This window comes from Cervus canadensis, chromosome 17 (genome assembly GCF_019320065.1).
Source record: "Cervus canadensis isolate Bull #8, Minnesota chromosome 17, ASM1932006v1, whole genome shotgun sequence".
Classification (NCBI taxonomy): Eukaryota; Metazoa; Chordata; class Mammalia; order Artiodactyla; family Cervidae; genus Cervus; species Cervus canadensis.
The window spans coordinates 39,622,847-39,644,494 of NC_057402.1; the positions used below are offsets into that span (position 1 = coordinate 39,622,847).

Genomic DNA, 21,648 nt, shown 5'->3' on the forward strand with positions numbered 1-21,648 from the left:
AGAGTCCCTTGGACTGCAAGGAGATCCAGCCAGTCCATCCTAAGGGAAATCAGTCCTGGGTGTTCATTGGCAGGTCTGATGCTGAAGCTGAAACTCCAGTATTTTGGCCACCTGATGCAAAGAGCTGACTCATTTGAAAAGACCCTGATGTTGGGAAAGATTGAAGGCAGGAGGAGAAGGGGATAACAGAGGATGAGATGGTTGGATGGCACCGCCAACTCAATGGACATGAGTTTGGGTAAACTCCGGGAGTTGGTGAGGGACAGGGAGGCCTGGTGTGCTGCGGTTCATGGGGTCACAAAGAGTCAGACACAACTGAGCGACTGAACTGAACTGAATGAGTCCAGTGGCCACCAAAGTTTACTTCAGTATAAAACATGTTCCAGAGTAGGGACAGTCCCACCAGTAGACAGAGGATGAGTTGGTTGGATGGCATCACTGACTCAATGGACACGAGTGTGAGCAAACTCTGGGAGATGGTGAAGGACATGGCGTGCTGCAGTCCAAAGGGTCACAAAGAGTCGGACATGACTGAGTGACTGAACAACAACAAGTCAGTAAGGGGTTTTTCTTGGCCCCCAATTTTTGTAGGACTGGTGGGTGTATCATGGGCAGGACTGATAAACTGTTTGGTGGGATTAGGTGGTTATTGGTCAGTTAGCTAAAGGGGGCCCTTCTCATTGCTCACCTAACTTCCTGCACATGGTAAATACATATTTGATAAATACTTATTTTTTTCCGAGTAATTACATGATTTCTTCTGAAAATGTCATGGCACAAGAATGGACTGACTGGTCGTGTCTCCATGTATTATTAGAGGGGAGGTACTGAGATGCGTCCACTTCCTTCTCCCTGCTTCGTGGGAACCTGGTGGTGACGTGGAGATGGTGCTGCGACCGCCTGGAGATGCAAATGCATGGTTGCTCCCTCCATGAGGGAATCTCTTGTGAAAAAAACCACCGTCTCCTTGGTATTGTTATGGTGGCAGAACAGCATTCATCGTGAAAGTCAGTGAACAAAGGATATTCATTTCTAGGTTTTGATGTAAGGAAATCACTATCATGATCCGGAAAACAAGGACATTTAGTAACCTTGTCTGATTACATTTTACAGAGCTTTGAATTTATTTTTAGAAAGTACTTGTATTTAGTTTAGTTTTGATATGTTGATAGATAACCACAGGATATCTGTTCCTCTTATTCAGTCTTTATAACGTGGCCATTGTGTTAAATATGAAGTTTGTAGGAAAAAATGGAGCCCCTTTGATATGAATATTTCTGTTTATCTAGACTTTTATATTTTTAATTAAAATTTTATTCAGATAATTGTAATTTTACATGCAGTTATAAAAATCAATACAGAGGAGTCCCTTGAGTACGTTGTCAGTTTCCCCATTTATAACATTTTATAAATGGGGACAGTTTAGTATCACAACCAGGTTATTGACATTGATACAATCCACTGATCTTATTGATATTTCCTTAGTTTTATTTATATGTGTGTATTAAGTTCTATACAGTTTGACCACTTGTGCAACATGTGTAGGTTTGTGTGTATCTGCCACTACAGTCAAGATACTATTTCCAACACCATAATAAACTCTCATATGTCACTTTTTTATAACCACATGCAACTTTTTTGCTTCCCCTGGCAGGTCCCTAACTCCTGACAACAGCTAATTCTCTGTTTGTAAGATGCTATCATTTCAAATGTCATAGAAATGGAATCAAGCATTCGGTGCAGACTGAACCTTCTGGGATTGGCTTATTTCATTCGATATGATTTCCTGGAGATTCAGCCAAATTTTTACAGATTTAAATTGGTTTTTCCTTTTTATTGACAAATAGCATTCCCTGGTATAACTGGACCCCAATGTAACTCACCTGCTGAAGAATACCTGGCCTGATTCTAGTCTGGGGCTCTTATAAGTAAAGCTGCTATGAACATTCATGTACACGTTCTCATGTGCATATCAGTTTTAATTTTGCTGAGATGAATGCCTAAGAATGAAATTTCTGGGTGCACTAATTGCATGTTTACTTTCATAAGAAACTGCCAAACATTTTTAGAGTGGCTCTACCATACTGCGTTTCCACCAGCAATGTATGCATGTGGTAATGTCTGACTCTTTGTTTCCCTATGGACTATAGCCCACCAGGATCCTCTGTGGGTTCTCCATGCAAGAATATGGGAGTGGGTTGCCATGTCCTGCTTCAGGGGATCTTCCAGACCCAGGGTTCGAACCTGTGTCTCCTGCATCAGGAGGCAGGTTCTTTACCACTAGCACACCTGGGCAGCCCAGCAATGTATGAGTGACCCAGTTTTCCTAGGTCCTTTCCAGGTATTTGGTATTGTCACAAAGCAGGTTTTGACTGATAAATGTGTGGTGGTACCTCACTGCATGTGCATTTCCCTGAGAGCTCAGGATGTTGAACATCTTTTCATGCTAATAACCATCTGAATATTCCCTTCAGTGCAACATCTGTTCCTTATATATTTTAGTCTCTCTGTTAGGTGTGTGGTTTGCAGATATTTTCTTCCAGTCTGTGGCTTGTCTTTTCCATCATCTTAACAGGGTCCTTGGCAGAGCAAAAGTGTTAAAGTTTGATGATGTACAGTTCTTCACCATTTCCTCTTGTGGGTTGTCCTTTCGGTGTTGAGTTTCGGAAATCTTTGTTCTTGTTCATTTGCTCAGTCGTGTCCGGCTCTTTTAACCCCATGAATGGCAGCACGCCAGGCTTCCCTGCCCTTCACTATCTTCTGGAGTTTGCTCATGTTTGTTGACTCGGTGATGCCACCCAACCATCTCCTCCTCTGTCACCCCCTTCTCTTTTTGCCCTCAGTAATTCCCATCATCAGGGTCTTTCCCAATGAGTCAGTTCTTTGCATCAGGTGGCCAAAGTATTGGAGCTTCAGCTTTAGCATCAGTCCTTCCAATGAATATTTACCTAACCTGAGATCTGAAGTATTTTCTCTTTTTTTCACTAAAGCTTTTGCATTTAAGTGTCTGATCAATTTTGAATTAGTTTATGTATAAGATGTGAGATTTTGGTCCATATTCTTTTTTTTTTTTTGGCAATGAATGTCTGATTGCTACAGCAGTACTTGTTTGAAAATCTGTCCTTTCTTTGAATTGCACCTTTGTCAAGACAAGTCGGGCGTGTCTGTAGGGGTTGTACTGATCTTTGTCCATATCACATAGTCTTGGTTACTGTAGATGTGTAATAAACCACATAGACTTGATTCCTGAGACCACATAGACTTGATTCCTCCCATTTATTTTTTCAAAATTAATCTAACTACTCTAATTTCTTTGCCTTCCTCTGTATTCAGTTCACTTCAGTCACTCAGTCCGACTCTTTGCAGCCCCATGGACTGTAGCTTGCCAGGCTTCTCTGTCCATCACCAACTCCCAGAGCTGGCTCAAACTCATATCCATTGGGTTGGTGATGCCATCCAACCATCTTATCCTCTGTTGTCCCCTTCTCCTTCATGTTGTCCTTCTCCATCATTTCTTTGGTGCTCAGCTTTCTTTATAGTCCAACTCTGACATCCATACATGACTACTGGAAAAACCATAGTTTTGACTAGACAGACCTTTGTGGGCAAAGTAATGTCTCTGCTTTTTAATATGCTGTCTAGATTGGTCATATTTTTTCTTCCAAGGAGCAAGGGTCCTTTGATTTCATGGCTACATTAACCATCTGCAGTGATGTTAGAGCCCAAGAAATAAAGTCTGTCACTGCTTCCATTGTTTCTCCTTCTATTTGCCATGAGGTGATAGGACCAGATGCCATGATCTTCATTTTTTGAATGTTGAGTTTTAAGACAGCTTTTTCACTCTCTGCTTTCACTTTCATCAAGAGGCTCTTTAGTTCTTTTTCAGTTTCTGCCAGAAGGATGGTGTCATCTATATCAGTTCAGTTCAGTTGCTCAGTTGTGTCTGACTCTTTGCGACCCCATGAACCGCAGCACGCCAGGCCTCCCTGTCCCTCACCAACTCCTGGACTCCAACCAAACCCATGTCCATTGATTCAATGATGCCATCCAACCATCTCATGCTCTGTCGTCCCCTTCTCCTCCTGCCCTCAGTCTTTCCCAGCATCAGGGTCTTTTCAAATGAGTCAGCTCTACGCATCAGGTGGCCAAAGTATTGGGTTTCAGCTTCAGAATCAGTCCTTCCAATGAACACCCAGGACTGATCTCCTTTAGGATGGACTGGTTAGATCTCCTGGCAGTCCAAGGGACTCTCAAGAGTCTTCTCCAACATCACAGTTCAAAAACATCAATTCTTCAGCGCTCAGCTTTCTTTACAGTCCAACTCTCACATCCATACATGACTACTGGAAAAACCATAACCTTGACTAGGTGGACCTTTGTTGGCAAAGGATGTCTCTGCTTTTTAATATGCTGTCTAGGTTGGTCATAACTTTCCCTCCAAGGAGTAAGCATCTTTTAATATCCTGGCTATAATCACCATCCACAGTGATTTTGGAGCCCAGAAAAATAAAAGTCAGCCAATGTTTCCACTGTTTCCCCATCTATTTGCCATGAAGTGATGGGACCAGATGCCATGATCTTAGTTTTCTGAATGTTGAGTCTTAAGCCAACTTTTTCACTCTCCTCTTTCACTTTCATCAGGAGGCTCTTTAGTTCTTCACTTTCTGCCATAAGGGTGGTGTCATCTGCATATCTGAGGTTATTGATATTTCTCCCAGCAATCTTGATTCTAGCTTGTGCTTCCTCCAGCCCAGTGTTTCTCTTGATGTACTCTGCATATAAGTTAAATAAGCAGGGTGACAATATACAGCCTTGATGTACTCCTTTTCCTATTTGGAACTAGTGTGTTGTTCCATATCCAGTTGTAACTGTTGCTTCCTAACCTGCATACAGATTTCTCAAGAGGCAGGTCAGGTGGTCTGGTATTCCCATCTCTTTCAGAATTTTTTACAGTTTATTGTAATCCACACAGTCAAAGGCTTTGGCATGGCCAATAAAGCAGAAATAGATATTTTTTCTGAAACTCTCTTGCTTTTTCGATGATCCAGCGGATGTTGGCAATTTGATCTCTGGTTCCTCTGCCTTTTCTAAAACCAGCTTGAACATCTGAAAGTTCATGGTTCATGTAGCATGTGAGATGAGAGCAATTGTGTGGTAGTTTGAACTTTCTTTGGCTTTGCCTTTCTTTGGGGTTGGAATGAAAACTGACCTTTTCCAGTCCTGTGGCCACTGCTGAGTTTTCCAAATTTGCTGGCATGTTGAGTGCAGCACTTTCATAGCATCATCTTTTAGGATTTGAAATAGTTCAACTGGAATTCCATCACCTCCACTAGCTTTGTTCGTAATGATGCTTCCTAAGGTCCGCTTGACTTTGCACTTCAGGATGTCTGGCTCTAGGTGAGTGATCTGGGTCACATCATGGTTTTCTGGGTCTTGAAGATCTTTTTTGTAGAGTTCTGTATATTCTTGCCAGCTCTTCTTAATATATACTTCTCCTTATTTATACTTTGAAACAATATTGTGTCAAGAAATATCTTGGAGGGATTTTGACTAGTGGTGGTGGTAGTGTATAGTCAGTCACGGCTGACTCTGTGCTACTACATGTACTGTAGCCTGCCAGGCTTCTCTGTCCATGAGATTCTCTAGGCAAGAATAGTGGAATGAGTTGCCATTTCCTCCTCCAGGGGATCTGGCTGACCCAGAGGTTGAACCCATGTCCCCTGCATTGGCAGATGGATTCTTTACTGCTGAGCCACCAGGGTAGCCCTTGATTGGTGTTAATTCTTACTTAAATGTTTGGTAGAATTCCCCAGTGAATCCTTCTGGCCTTGGAAATTTATCTTTTGGAAGCTTTAAAATTAGATACACATTTTTGAAAGGTGGCAAGACTGTTCAGATTGATTATTTGATCTTGGTTGAGTTTTGGTAGTTTTGGGGGTTTGAGATATTTAGTCCATTTCTTTTGAGTTTTCAAATTTTTGAAAAGGTTGTTCATGGGATTTCCTTGTTATCTTGTCACTGACTATGGGATCTGTACTGATGTCCCTTATTTCATTCCTGATAATGGTCTTTTGTGTTTTCTCTCTTTTTATGTTTGGCAGTCTCATTAGACTTTTGTTTAATTTTATTGATCCTCCTCCCCCAAGAACCAGCCTTTTGGTTTTTGCTTTTTCTTTTGTTTTTCTGTTTTTAATTTTGCTAGGTTTTAGTCTTATCTGTATTACTTCCTTCTGTTTGCTTTGGCCTGAATTTGCTCTCCCTACCCCCACCCCCAGTTTCTTGAGGTAGGAAGTTAGGTTATTAATTTGAGACCTCCCAGCATTTTCCATTCAAGTATTTAGTGCTATAAACTTTAATCAGACCTGCTGAGAGGAGCCTGCAGTTCCTAACTGCAAGGAGGGGCTTCTCATCTTTGTCAGTTTTTGCTTCAAGCATTTTGAGGGTCTGTTGGGATGTTGTCTGGAATAGATTCCAGGGTCTGATTAAGGTTTTAGGGGAGAGGGAGAGGAAGGAGACACTTCCTGACCAGCGCTGTCTCTTTGTCCTTGTGTGTTTATAACTTGGTGTCATTTCAGTGAGATTTAGGAAAGGAGATAAACACATCTGTAAATGTTGTGTTTAATTATATGGACTTATTAAAAGATTACAAACTGGTTTAACGTAGCTTTTGTGAGGATTTGGGGTGTCCATTTGGTCAGTTCTCATTCTTAGCCAGTTGACAGCATTTGCCGTGGTTCACAGTTGATCAGTCCCTCCTCCTTCAAACATCAGCCTCACTTGGCTTCTAAGACACTGTCCTCCGTCTTGTTGGTTCCTCATTCATAGTCGCCTAGGCTGCTTCTCCCTGACTTCTGACCCTGGCATGCTCCATCCTGGGTCTGTTCTGTGCATTCACAGCCCCTGCTGTGTGAGCTCACCACCAATGGCTTCAGAGAGAACCTCACATTGATGATCTGCATTCACCCTGGATCTCAAGTCCAATCACATTTCCCACACTGACCCTGTGTTTCTCCCTGGACATCCACACGAGCCTCTTGCACAACACACCAAAACTAGCTGCTGACATCAGCTACCAAAACCTGCTTTTCCACACGGTATATGATCTTACTTGATGGAGGCTCCACACTTTTAGTAGCTTAAATAAAAAATCTTAGCATTTTCCTTGGCTTCTCTCTTGCCCTGTTCTGGCGTCTCTTCTCTCAGCACATCCTGTGGGCTCTGCCAGCAGACCCCACGTGGAGTCCATGGACAGCATCTCCACCAATGCATATGGTATAAATTTACTTAGTCAAAGAAGTAAAGTTATAGCATATAAATAAATGCAGCCTTTCTCTACTTTGCTGATACTGTGACTCCAATTCAGTGGTAACTAAGTGCTCCAAAGTATGGGTCCTGGAGGACAGACCTTCTTTTAATGAGCAGTTAACGATCTGTTTTAATCAGCAGGTTGTTTGTACGCAGATATAAATTATCTTCAGTGGGTTAAATATTTTTGCTGAAATATTTTCCCCCTGCCCTTCTGCTTGGTCAGCTCTTTGTCATGGACTTGCCAGACCCGACTCCAGTCCAGACTGCATGGGGCATGGGGATCAGCGCCCCTACCGTCTGGTCACGGAGAAACCCAGCCCTCTAGGCTGGCAGGGATGCTGCCAGGCTTGCCTCCCCTTCTCAACCGCATACAGTCACGTGCACTCTTGGTGGGGTCTCCTTACTGCTCATGGGAAATACCAGCTCCTGCCCTCAAGGTGGTGGCACCCTTTGAAATGTGCTCCAAGCACTTTGAAAAACAGGGACTTATTGTCAGGTCCACATTTTTCTGTGTCAGATGCTACCCTCCCACCGACCTGCCTCCTGGGAATGCCTTCCCCAAGCCTCCATCCAAGCAAACCTCCTTGTCCTCTGCTTCCCTTGTCTCCACCTGCTCTCTCTATCTCGCTTTCTGGTTCTTATCTCGTATATTGTCTCCTTCTCTAGGAGGAGAGATTCTTTGAAGAGAGAGATGTTCTCTCTAGTCTTTCTTGTATCCCAAACATGCAGAATGGTCCGTGGCATCTAATACAGAAAAATAGTGGATAGTGAAGACCAGTGCTTTGTGTTCATGGCAGGTGCTGCTGCGGGCAGTTCTCCTCTGTGCCTTGAGTAGCGATGTCTGAGGAAGTCTGTACACTGCGCTCTCCAGGTTCAGAGTCTGCCCCTCTTCTTTTTGGGGAGTGAGGAGGCTGTGGACAGTTACAACTTTTGGTCTGGGGATGAAGTGGGGATGTAGCTGAGAAGGAGGAGGAGACATGCCCGTTTATCTGCTCCCTGATCCGTCTCCCCCTGGTTGTCCAGAAAGGTTCCACTGGAGCCAGAGAGCGGGATCATCCTGGCCCAGGGCCCCCTAGAAGGCTCTTCTGTGGTGTTCCTGAGGGACTCATTGACTTCCTTGGCATGGCGTGTCCTCATTCTAGCACTCAATATCCTGTGTCCCAAGAAACCTCACCCTGGGGCACGAAACCCTGGCTTCTGGTGATGGGTACTGAAGGTTGGGTGAAGGGGAGCACAAAGCCCGTAAGATGGTCCCCTGGCCCCAAATAGGGGCTGGAAACAACACCATTTTATTTGCCTTCTGTGCCAGTTTTCACTCTTTGCGCTGACCGCTGGTGGCACCACAATTTGCAGGTCAGAGTAAATCGGCACCGTTGTTGCATCACCCAGCCGGGGAGGTTTAAGTGTGTAGTTAAGGGTGGCGCAACCCAAGCATTAAGAATTCGGTGTTGACTGTTGGCTAACTGTGTGCTTTGTGTTGAGATAGTGCTGGTTAAAGTGTTAAACATTGGGAACATTCTGATCATGCTTTCTAAGGATTCAGATATTTAACATGAAAACAATTGCAATAGCAGTGGCGGCATTGCCCAGACCTCACTGAAAAAGACAGAATGACCATGAAATTTTAACAACAAACAAAAAGATGCACGGGGACCTGGAGGACTGGATCAGGATGAGCAGGTGGCCCAAACTGGGCGCAGGGCACGGGGAAGGGGCTGTGGAAGTGCAGAGGGGGAGCCCACCGACTGGGGCTGAGATAGGCAGGTATTTCCCAGTCAATCAAAAGTCCCCCATCTCCGCTAAAGACACCAATACGCAATTGAGACTAGCTGGTGTGGAAGAATCTCCAGCAGGCCACAGGAATGCAATAAGACCTTATTGCCCGACTACTCTGTGAAACTGAGGAAGGTTACATTTCCCAATCCAGAAGTTGCAATAATGTGCCACTTGGGAAAGAAAGAGGAAATCTCCCTGGCAGACGTATTGGGCCGTGTGGCTTAGATCTGATCCTGTCAGGGCTTGTCTGACATCCTGCTTCTGCAGTAGGTCAGGGGTGTGTCAGATCAGGGCAGCAGAAGTCTTCTACCCAGCTGTGAGTGTTTTGATTTGAAAATTGACATTTCAGATCATCTTCATTTCCGTGGCTCAGACCATGAGGAGTCTGCCTGCAATGCAGGAGACCTGGGTTTGATCCCTGTGTCAGGAAGATTCCCTGGAGAAGGAAATGGTAACCCACTCCGGTATTCTTTCCTGGAAAATCCCAGAGATGGAGGAGCCTGGCAGGCTACAGTCCCTGGGGTCGCAAAGAGTCAGGCATGACTGAGGTACTAACTTGCTCATTTCCGTGCAGGTTTAAATGATATCTCAGTAAGCAACAGTGCAGGGTTGTTGATATCTTGTCCTACTCTGTTTATCTGCCTGTTCAGCAGACAGAGCACATGTGAATCCCAGTTAGTCTGAGTGAAGAAACTGAAATGGTCTCCCATGCTACATGCCTGCACACCTCAAACACAACACTCCTAAAAAGATTCACCTGAGATACTTTCCTAATGCAAGTGTTTGGTTACTTTTCAGCTTCCTCAAAATATTTAGAAGCACTTAGTGCAATGTTTGCATTTATAGAAATGCAGAGATTGTCGACCCAATGGCTGGCGTTGTTCTCAGGCATCATGTGATGTTAAAACTTTGACCTGACATAAAATAGTATTCCCTGCACCCCCACCCACCAAATCCTCTTTCCAAAGTGCAGATAAAAGGCATGTCCTTAAAAAAAAAAAAAAAAGGCATGTCCTTCTCTGATTTGAACACACACTGAGGATGGGAATGGAGAAAAGAGGTCTGAATATTTGTATGCTATTTCTTCAGAACTGCTTAATGGTCTTTGATGATATGTAAAAAACCTAGGAAAAGATGGAGCAACTGCACCCAATTTGTTTGCTGTTACGTTTAGGTTGAGGCAAAAACTCATATAATGAGAGGATGACTCATTTTTTAATGACTGTTTAAAAGTTAAGTCATCAGATAAGGGCAACTTTCTCAACTAAACTAAAACTGTTCCCACAAGTTCAAATTACATCTTTGCTTTAGAACTATTTTCTCTGAGAGAGGTGTAACTTATCCATTTGGGTAGTTTAAAAATGATGATGGGCTTTGGAAGCATCACTATGGACAAAGTTAGCAGAGGTGATGGAATTCCAGTTGAGTATTTCAGATCTTAAAAGATGATGCTGTTAAAGTGCTGTACTCAATATGCCAGCAAATTTGGAAAACTCAGCAGCGGCCACAGGCCTGGAAAAGGTCAGTTTTCATTCCAATCCCAAAGGAAGGCAATGCCAAAGAATGTTCAGACTACCACACAATTGCACTCATCTCACACACTAGCAAAGTAATGCTAAAAATTCTCCAAGCTAGGCTTCAACAGTATGTGAATCAAGAGCTTCCAGATGTTCAAGCTGGATTTAGAGAAGGCAGAGGAACCAGAGATCAAATTGCCAACATTGGTTGGATCATAGAAAAAGCAAGAGAATTCTAGGAAAACATCTACTTCTGCTTCATTGACTACACTAAAGCTTTTGACTTGTGGATCACAACAAACAAGAGATGGGAAATTCTTCAAGAGATGGGAATACCAGACCACCTTACCTGTCTCCTGAGAAATCTGTTAAATTCTTGAAGAGATGGGAATACCAGACCACCTTACCTGTCTCCTGAGAAATCTGTATGCAGATCAAGAAGCAACAGTTAGTACTGGACATGGAACAACAGACTGATTCCAAATTGGGAAAAAAGTATGTGAAGGCTGTATGTTGTCACCATGCTTATTTAACTTATATGCATCATGCGGAGTGCCAGGCTGGATAAAGCACAAACTGGAATCAAAATTGCTGGGAAAAATATCAATAGCCTCAGATATGCACATGACACCACACTTATGGCAGAAAGTGAAGAAGAACTAAAGAGCCTCTTGTTGAAACTAAAAGTGGAGCATGAAAAAGCTGTCATAAAACTCAACATTCAAAAAATGAAGATCATGGCATCTGGTCCCATCACTTCATGGCAAATAGATGGGGAAACAATGGAAACAGTGACAGACTTTATTTTCTTGGGCTCCAAAATCACTGCAGATCACCTGATTACATCCATGAAATTAAAAGACACTTGCTCCTTGGAAGAAAGGCTGTGACAAACTTAGCATATTAAAAAGCAGAGACATTACTTTGCCCACAAAGTCAAAGTCATGGTTTTTCCAATAGTCATGTATGGATGTGAGAGTTGGACCATAAAGAAAGCTGAGTGCTGAAGATTGATGCTTTTGAACTGAGATGTTGGAGAAGATTCTTGAGATTACCTTGGATAGCAAGGAGATCAAACCAGTCAATCCTAAGGGAAATCAACCCTGATAATTCATTGGAAGGACTGATGCTGAAGCTGAAGCCAATGCTTTGGCCAACTGATGCGAAGAACTGACTCATTAGAAAAGACCCTGATGCTGGGAAAGATTGAAGGCAGGAGGAGAAGGGGGCAATAGAGGATGAGATGGCATCACCAACTCAATGGACATGAATTGGAGCCAGCTCTGGGAGTTGGTGGTAGACAGGGAAGCCTGGTGTGATGCAGTCCATGGGTTCACAAAGAGTCAGACACAACTGAGGGACTGAACTGAACTGAAGAATGATAGACGAGCTTTGCACAGTGGCAGTATCGTAACCAGTGAGGTTTACGAGGTGCGATTATTGCTAATTGAAAAAAAAAAAAGACAAACTTAAATGTAAAACGTAAAACTATAGAACTTCTAGAAAAAAATGTAAGAGAAGATCTTCAGGACTTAGAACAGGGCTGGGAACTCTTAAACTTGATACCAAAAGTGTGATTCATAAGAGGGAAAAATTGATAAGTTTAAATTCATCAAAACAGCCTTTGCTCTGGAAAAGAGTCTGTTGAAAGGATTCAGATAAGCTGTTTACCAGAAAAAAATGTTTGCAAACCAGGAATCCAACAAAGTGCTTATATTTAGACTGTTTAAAGAACTCTCAAAATAACAGAAAAGAAAAATTTGTTGGGAAAATGGGGGAATTTCCTGGCAGTTCAGTGGTTAGGACTTTGTACTTTCAGGGCCAAGAGCCCGGGTTCAGTTCCTGATCAGGAATGAAGATCTTGTGGTGTGGCCAAAAAAAAAACCACACACATCTGACAAGCTGTTTAATATCATTAGCCATTAGGGAAATGTAAACTAAAACCATCTAAGATACCATTACACACTTAGTCATCGGAGTGGCTGAAGGGTAACCTGTGGACAATACTGAAGACGCAGAGCGTCTAGATTCCTCAGTCATTGCTGTGAGGATGTAAAGTGGTACAGCTTCCCTGGAAAATAGGTGGGCAGTTCCTTTCAGAACTAAACATGGATTCACTTTTGAATTCTTGGGCATTTATCCCAGAGAAGTGAGGAGTTATTTCCATGCTGGGATCGGTACACAGACACTCATAGCTGGTTTGCCCATGACGGTATCCTTCAGTGAGTGATGGTTGAGCAGACTGTGATCCATCCGTACCCTGGACACCACTCAGCACCAAGATGGAACGAGCCACTGGGATGTGCAGCCGCTTGCGGAAATCTCAGGGAAACTGTGCCAAGTGAAAAAAGCCAGTTCTGAAAGCTTACATACCTTGTGATTACATGTATGTAATATTCGTGAAGTAATGTAATTACAGAGATGAAGATCAGATCACTAGTTGCCGGGTCAGGGAGTGGGGCACAGGATGGGTGTGGTTTGAAGGGCTGACAGGAGGGAGCCCTGTGGGAAAGGCTGAGTGTGAGTGAATGTCTTGGGGGATGGTGGTGGTTGTGGTTAAAACAAGCAGCATAGAGCAGGCACCCATGCACAGACAGCTCATGAAATCCAGACAGTCTCTGGTGGTCCAGTGTGCATTTTTGGTAGCAGTGTTGTCCTGGCGATGTGTTTGGTGCTGACCTCAGTGTAGGCAGGGTGAAGGCAACATGAAACTTCCCTGTACATTGCTTTGCAGTTTCTCCTGAATCTGTAATTGTTTAAAAATGAAGAGCTTATAAAACAGTGGATCTTTTAGATGTAGCTCATTTGGTGAATTTATAGATGCAGACAACCTGATTAACAAGCCTGTAGATATGAAGTATGTGGACATTTTTGGAGAGGTGGAAATGAATTATCACAAGTCTGAAAACCTGCTCGTTTTTGTTGAGAGGATATTTAGCTTGATGTCATCGCACTGGACTGACACCAGGCATCATTGTCCTGTGGGCTTGACAAAGGCAGACAGATATTACAGGGAAAGGAAACGGTAATGATACTAATACCCTATGGTGTTGTGGAGCAGAAAGGAACAGGACATTTGTGTGTGTGTGTGTGTGTGTGTGTGTGTGTGTGTGTGTGGTAGTTAAATAGTAGTGGCTCAGATGGTAAAGAATCTGCCTTCAATGCAGGAGACCCAGGTTTGATTCCTGGGTCAGGAAGATCCCCTGGAGAAGGAAGTGGCAACTCACTCCAGTATTCTTGCCTAGAGAATCTCATGGACAGAGGAACCTGGCGGGCTACAGTCCATGGGAATGCAAAGAGTCAGACATGACTGAAGTGACCTAGCATGCAGGAAGATAACTAAAACCAAAAATAGTCCAAAGGTCCATGAAAAAATGAAAATGATACATAACAAAATATATACTTACTGAAAAAGAGGCGATAGAGGAGGACTAGAGGAACAAAACACAAGAGTCGTATAGAAAATAAATATCCAGATGGCAGAGATACTTCCAACTAGATAAGTTAAAACACCAAATGTGCATGGATTAAACACTCCAATCAAAATTCACAGATTGTCAGGCTGGATTTAAAAATAAAGTCCATTAGATTCAAAGAGGTTGAAAGTAAAAGAATGGGAAAGACATATAATGCAAACAGTGACTATAAGAGAGCCACAGTGTTGTACTAATTACAAGACAAAATATGCTGAAGGAAAAAAAGTTATTAAATGCAGAGGGACTTAACATTTAAAAAAAACTAATGTCCATAGCTGGGCTTCCCTTGTGGCTCAGCTGGTAAAGAATCCGCCTGCAAAGTGGGAGACCTGGGTTCGATCCCTGGGTTGGGAAGATCCCCAGGAGAAGGGAAAGGCTACCCACTCCAGTATTATGGGCTGGAGAGTTCCATGGACTATAGTCCATGGGGTCGCAAGGGGTCGGACACAACTGAGCGACTTTCACTCACTTCACTCACTCACTCAATGTCCATAGCTGACGTTAGAGTTCATTCTTTGTGTTGTACACTTCTGTGTGTTCTGACAAGCTCATAGTCATGTATGCACCATTACAGTATGACACAGAATAGTTGCACGATTACAGCCTACAAAATCTAGATGTTTAATAAATGATTTTAAATTAGCTAAATTGCTATATCAGAGGACACAAGATACATTTAAAAATATTGTTACATATTTCTCATGCATCATTTTACTCCTGTTAATTACTACTGATTGCCACTCAACAAATTCTGTTGTTGTTTTATTTAAATAATAACATTTATATAACAGAAAGAGAAATAATGCAGAATAATATAATTTCCATCAGTACCTATTTTTTAGGTTAAAGCAATAATATGTGTATAATTACTTATTAAATGTTATATTATTATGTTTTTTTGTCTATTATTGCTGTGTCCTGGACTGACTGTCTACAAGTTGGTCATTACAAGAATAACTTCTCTTAGCAATAGTCGGAGAAGCACAAGCTAAGTCCAGCCGGAACTGTGCTTCCCTTGTGGGGGGTGGGGATGGTGAAGAGTAAGAAAGTACTTGGATATCTCTTTGTTCCTCCTGACACTGTCATGTGAGGGGTGACCCAGAGAAACCCAGGGGTTTCTCCCTTAGTAAGAGGGCATTCTGGTTTTAGTACCATATTTTAAAGGTATTCTTTTAAAATTATTTTTTTATTTAGCAGAAATTAACACAGTGTTGTAAATCAACTATATTTCAATTTTACAAGTATGCTTGAGTCATCTGCATATGGCCTCATACCTAACAAAAGCAGGAGTATGAAAAAGAAAAACTGGAAAAAAAATTAAAAGACATTATTTCTGGCACATACTAAGAGATATGTAAATATTTGTAAAAAATTAAGTGTTAGTCACTCAGTTGTGAGACCCTATGAACTGCAGCCCGTCAGGTTCATCTGTCCATAGGATTTCCCAAGCAGAATACTGGAGTGGGTTGCCATTCCCTTCTCTACTGGATCTTCCTGGCCCAGGGACAGAACCTGGCTGGCTCTCCTGCGTTGCAGGCAATTCTTTACTGTCTGAGCCACCAAAGAAGAAATATTTGCTGAGGATTAATGAATGAATGAGTGAAAAGTATGTGAAGTGTTGCTACATTTTCCAATCCAGCTAATTGTGTAGACTATCTCTAAAAGGGAATTAGGAGAATACAGATTAGAAATCTTTTTAAAATCACTGTTCTTAGTTGATTTAAATTGACTATATGTATAGGAATATCCTTTTCTGTGCTATTTTAGGCACCTGTTCCTTGCCGAATTAGGATATCAGAGAAGTGAATTTGGCTTTGTCAGAATGTTTCCAAACAACCCAGCCAGGAAACCACACCCTTTCAAAACATATACTCTCACACACAGATTTAAATTAAGCTGGATTTTTATGTGTTTTTTAATTTGCCCAGTTGTTATAAAACTTTTCATTGTATATAAATATGTAGTCTCTTGTGGAAATATTAATCACATTTAAGATTGAACTGGTCTAATGTTAGTTTTTCATAGAAACAAAGTATATGGTTTTATAATATGTATATTTCCAAAACTTGTAAGACCTCCAAATAACCACATCCCATGGTGGTCTCATGGCCTCAGGAATGAAAAAGATCTTCAGTTTTTGACTGTTCAGATCACTGAAAGTCACGGCTGGAAAGGATCTTAGAATTAATCCAGCCCTGCCCCACCCACACGAATCCCTGGGAGTCAGCCCCCATCTCCCACCCCCACTGCTGTGCAGATAAGGAAACCTTAGTCCCAGAAGACCTTTTCCAGATATTTCCATCACGTTCTCTTTGATGCTTTCAGCATGTGTGTCCACACTTCGTTGGCCAAAGAGAACATTTGTTTTAGTTTTAAGTAGAAAGATAATGAGTTAATGGCTTTTCCTAGCCCTTTGTGTGGCTCTTTCCAAAAGAGAAGGCAGAGCTGCCAGGCGCTCCCAGCCGCTCCCAGGTGAGGGATATGTCCCGGGCCCTCAGTTCCTGGTGGACCTTCAGCTCCACCTCAGATTTCCATGTGTCCTCTGTAAGTGTAGTTTCACAGATAACAAAGCAGCCACCACTTAAAAAAAAATTTTTTTAAGTCCATTCTTCCCCAAAATATTGTTAAACCTTGTTGCATAATGTTAATCCAAATCCCTAGTTCAAAAAAGCTTTTATAGCATTTACTGAATAATAATTTGCTAATTCAAAATAGTATAAAATATGGTTATTTACTTTCAAGATTCTTGTGCTTTAAAAAATGTACTTACAGGAACCTTCCCTAGTGGCTCAGTGGTAAAGAATTTGCCTGCCAATGCAAGAGACACAGGTTTGATCCCTGATCCAGGAAGGTCCCACCTGCCACGGAGCAACTAAGCCTCTGCGCCACAGCTATTGAGCCTGTGCTCCAGGGCCTGGGAACCACAACTGCTGAGCCCAAGTGCCACAACTACTGAAGCCCGTGCACCTGTAGCCTGTGTTCAGCAACAGAGAACCCACTGCAGTGAGAAGCCTGGGCACTGCAACTGGAGAATAGCCCTGGATAACTGCAACTAGAGAAGTCCACATGGCAACAATGACCCAACACAGCCAAAAATAAATAAGTCAAACAAACAAACAAAAAACGTACTTACAAAAAACCATACTGCACCTTTAAAAATATAAATGAAGAGACTGGATAAATTAGCATGTAAATGTGGTGGCAAGGGTGTGAAAAGTAATTCTATTGTCCTGAAAATAGCCATATTCATCAAAAATTAAAGGAGCAAATTAACTTTCAAATATTTCCAAATAAATAGCTATTATGGAGAAATATTTGGGGAAATATTTAACTATGTTGAAATTTTCTTTTACAAGTACAGTATTTCGCTAATGACACTAAGATGAGCTACACAGCCCTTATGAAGATAATTTTAAAGTTGTGTGATTCAGCTAAATTGGTCATAGTTTAAAATCTTTTCATATTTTCTTTTAGTAAAAAATACCTTAGCTGAAGCATCCCTGTGTACCTCAGTGACTTTGCCTAGTTTATCCGTGACGCCCTGAGCACTCTCTAATTAATCCCATGAATCCATCATCTGCTGGTGAACATCTGTTGTAAAGAGGAGACATGATTTGTTCTTGGGGTTCACAGGGTGAAATCTGCCCTGTTGGAAGGTGGCCCAGATGTGTTCCTGGGTGCCAGGCAGCCCCAGCGCGGCCCTAGGGGGAGGGAGGGTCAGCCAGGCTCTCTCTAGCACTGGCTAGTTGGGGTGTGTCTGAGGAGACAGGCAGGGCCATCTGCGAACCATCCCAAAGGCTTTTGTGCTTCATCTGATGACGGTGACCAGGGTCACAGCCAGACCTTTTTAGTCCTGAAAAGAAAAAAAAATGTTCTCTTAAGTTTATCTGCCATACTTGCCTCTATCTGTGGAGGGACTGATTGGTTTTTAGCTCTCATTATACATACAAAAGGAGGCAGACTACTCAAGCCTGCCCTGTCTCTAGAGCAGTTTCGGTGCATCATTTTCCAGTGCTCTGAAACTCCCATTCAGATACCCTGACCGAGCACGTGCCTTTGCCCCACAGTACTAAGAAGCTGATGATGTTTTGCATATGTTTGTGTAGTACTCTTCAGGTTTAGTTTACATATCAGTTTGTCCTTGCTTTGTTACAGGCCACCCCCATACTTAGCATCTTTAAACATAATCATGGTTCTGTGGGCTGGCTGTTTGGGCTCAGGTGAGTTGAGTGGTTCGTTCTGCTAGACTCACCTGGGCTCACTCATACAGATGCCATCAGCCTGTGACTTGGCCGGGACTGTGGGTCTAGAATTTCCTTGCTCATATGTCTGGAGGCCGGCAGACTGTCAACCCGAGCATCTCATTTCTTTCCCCTGTGACCGCTCCAGCAGGCTAACCTGGGTTCCTTCCTGGGGGTTGCCGGGGTGTCTGCAACGAGACAGAGCAAGCTGGGTGCTTTTCAGGCCTCTGCTTGTGCTATGTTTGCCCTTTGAAACAAGTCATGCTGCTGCCCAGATTCAAGGGGGAAAAGAAGGACTCTTCCTCATGCCAAGAAGAGCTGCCACATCACATTGCAGTGGGACATCCAAAGGGGTTGGCAGGAATTTATCACAGTTATTTGCAATGTATCTACCTGTGCTGACGGGAGTATTTTCATAACAAATTTCAAATGCATACCAACATTCAGACCTACCCTGAAGTAGAAAGAATAACACATTAAACCTCTTATATGCCCATCATTTGGATTCAACAATTTCCAGTATTTTGCTGCCTTTTTTTGACCTCTGTTTTAAAAGTTTCCTCTTAGCTGAAGTATATTCAAGCAAGTCCCATGGTGCTATTTTAGCTCTGCATGTTTCAATATGCCTCCCCTGAAAAAGGAGACCTTGCTTAGGTAGCCGCCAGCCATGGTCATGTCGTGGTATTCTCAGCACTTAGTCCATAATTAAATTTTCCCAGTTGTCTCTTTTTGCAGCAGGTAGATTTGGAAAGGATTCTACCCACATAAAGTCCATAGCAGTCCCAATGTGCCTTTCTTTTCTTTTTCCTATTGATCAGCTTTGAAGACTGGTCTGTTTTCCTACAAAGAACCTCCCGCATTCTGTTTTTGTGTGGCTGCTTCCTTATGGGATCATTTGACGTGCAGGTCCAACAGACTGGTTCCAAATAGGAAAAGAAGTATGTCAAGGCTGTATATTTTCACCCTGCGTATTTAACTTATGTGCAGAGTACATCATGAGAAACACTGGGCTGGAAGAAGCACAAGCTAGAATCAAGATTGCCGGGAGAAATATCAATAACCTCAGATATGCCGATAACACCACCCTTATGGCAGAAAGTGAAGAGGAACTAAAAAGCCTCTTGATGAAAGTGAAAGAGGAGAGTGAAAAAGTTGGCTTAAAGCTCAACATTCAGAAAACGAAGATCATGGCATCTGGTCCCATCACTTCATGGCAAATGGATGGGGAAACAGTGGAAACAGTGTCAGACTTTATTTTGGGGGGCTCCAAAATCACTGCAGATGGTGATTGCAGCCATGAAATTAAAAGATGCTTACTCCTTGGAGGGAAAGCAGACAGCATATTAAAAAGCAGAGACATTACTTTGCCAACAAAGGTCCATCTAGTCAAGGCTATGGTTTTTCCAGTAGTCATGTATGGATGTAAGAGTTGGACTGGGAAGAAAACTGAGCGTCGAAGAATTGATGCTTTTGAACTGTGGTGTTGGAGAAGACTCTTGAGAGTCCCTTGGACTGCAAGGAGATCCAACCAGTCCATCCTGACGGAGATAAGTCCTGGGTGTTCATTGGAAGGACTGATGCTGAGGCTGAAACTCCAATACTTTGGCCACCTCATGCAAAGAGTTGACTCATTGGAAAAGACCCTGATGCTGGGAGGGATTGAGGGCAGGAGAAGAAGGGGGTGACAGAGGATGAGATGGCTGGATGGCATCACCAACTCGATGCACATACATGAGTTTGAGTAAACTCTGGGAGTTGGTGATGGACAGGGAAGCCTGGTGTGCTGTGATTGATGGGGTCGCAAAGAGTCGGACACGACTGAGCGACTGAACTGGACTGAACGGAACTGATGTGCATCTCTAGCATCTCTTGTTTGTGAAAGTTGCCCAATGGGTGAATTTCATTCAGGGCCACTCCTGGAGCAGGTGTCCTTTTTAAAGAGGACCCCCATGCTTCCAGTCTCGTCACGTGAGGCTTGTCTTACTTTCATTGATGCTAACGTTGATGGGTGGGCTGACCCTTTGATGATCATTATACAAATCTGTTATTTCAGTTATTATAAGGCAATGATTTCCTAACTCTGTCATTTCTTCCAGATTTTGTTAGCTGGAGTTTCTTTTATAAGGAACTTTCCCTCATCAATTAGAGTCACTTAGTTATCTGCAGCGTGGGGACAGCTGATCCTTTTAATTGATGGCTTACAGAATAAGGAGTTGGTGCACTAGTTATATCCATAGCTACTCAATTCATAGTGGTTTTGGGTATCTCTTTCTTTTTTTCCCCTTGTTTTTGATATTATAGCCAGACTTTGAAGATATGAAAGGTTCTAATCCACACCACTGCAATAAAGTGAGTATCATAGTAGAGTCAGACAAATTATTTTATTTCCCAGTGCATACAAGAGATATGTTTACACTATTCTGTAGTCTGTGTGCAATAATAGCATTATGTCTGAAAAAACAATGTATATACAATAATTTAAAAGTAGTTGGTTACTAAAAAATGCTAGCCATCCTTGACAGCCTTCAGTTTATAAAAAATGCAAAGTTCAATAACATGACGTATGCTTGTATTATGAACTCATCATGGGTTTTAGATATTCAGTGTGTTTCAATCATTTGCATTTTTTTGAGGCTCAAATTGTTTTATCTTTGGGCCTTGGGAGCTACTTGATGACTTCTGTCTCCCTTGGCACCATTACTCCATGAGAGTGCCCTTGCTTTCTGGCACAGTATATCTCAGGATATCTGGGGGAGTAAGTAAGCATTAGTCTTTCAGTTGTGTCTGACTCTGCGACCCCACGGACCATAGCCTGCCAGGCTCCTCTGTCCATGGGATTCTTCAGGCAAGAATATTGTAGTGGGTAGCCAACCTCCTCCAGGGGATCTTCTTGACCAAGGGATTGAACCCACATCTACTGAATTGCAGGTAGATTCTCTACCATCTGTGTCACCAGGGAAGCCTGTCTCGTATGTTTCTTGTAATCATCCATTCTTGGCTGGAGATTACAGTGTGGGCAGTGGTTGGGCTCATTGCTATTTAGTTTTTATTGTTTTTAGTCCTTTCTCTGACAAGAGCTGGAAGACACATATATATAGTCAGCCTTCTGTATCTGTGGGCTTTTTGTGTATTCAACCAACTGCAGATGAAAAATACTCAGAAAAAAATTCCAGAAAGTTCCAAAAAGCAAAACTTGAATTTGCTGCACAGTGGCAGTTATTTACATAGCATTTACATTGTATCAGTATTATAAGCATCTAATTCTGCTTTATTGACTATGCCAAAGCCTTTGACTGTGTGGATCACAGTAAACTGTGGAAAATTTTGAGA

General features: G+C 42.5%; 1 protein-coding gene and 1 pseudogene across 9 annotated transcripts in view; both read left to right on the top strand.

The window, feature by feature from the left end:
* Positions 1-21,648, top strand: part of TJP1 (tight junction protein 1) — a 260,471-nt gene that overhangs the window by 116,322 nt on the left and 122,501 nt on the right. The gene's annotated exons all lie outside the window — the stretch shown is intronic.
* LOC122419936 lies at positions 11,990-12,110 on the top strand (annotated as a pseudogene).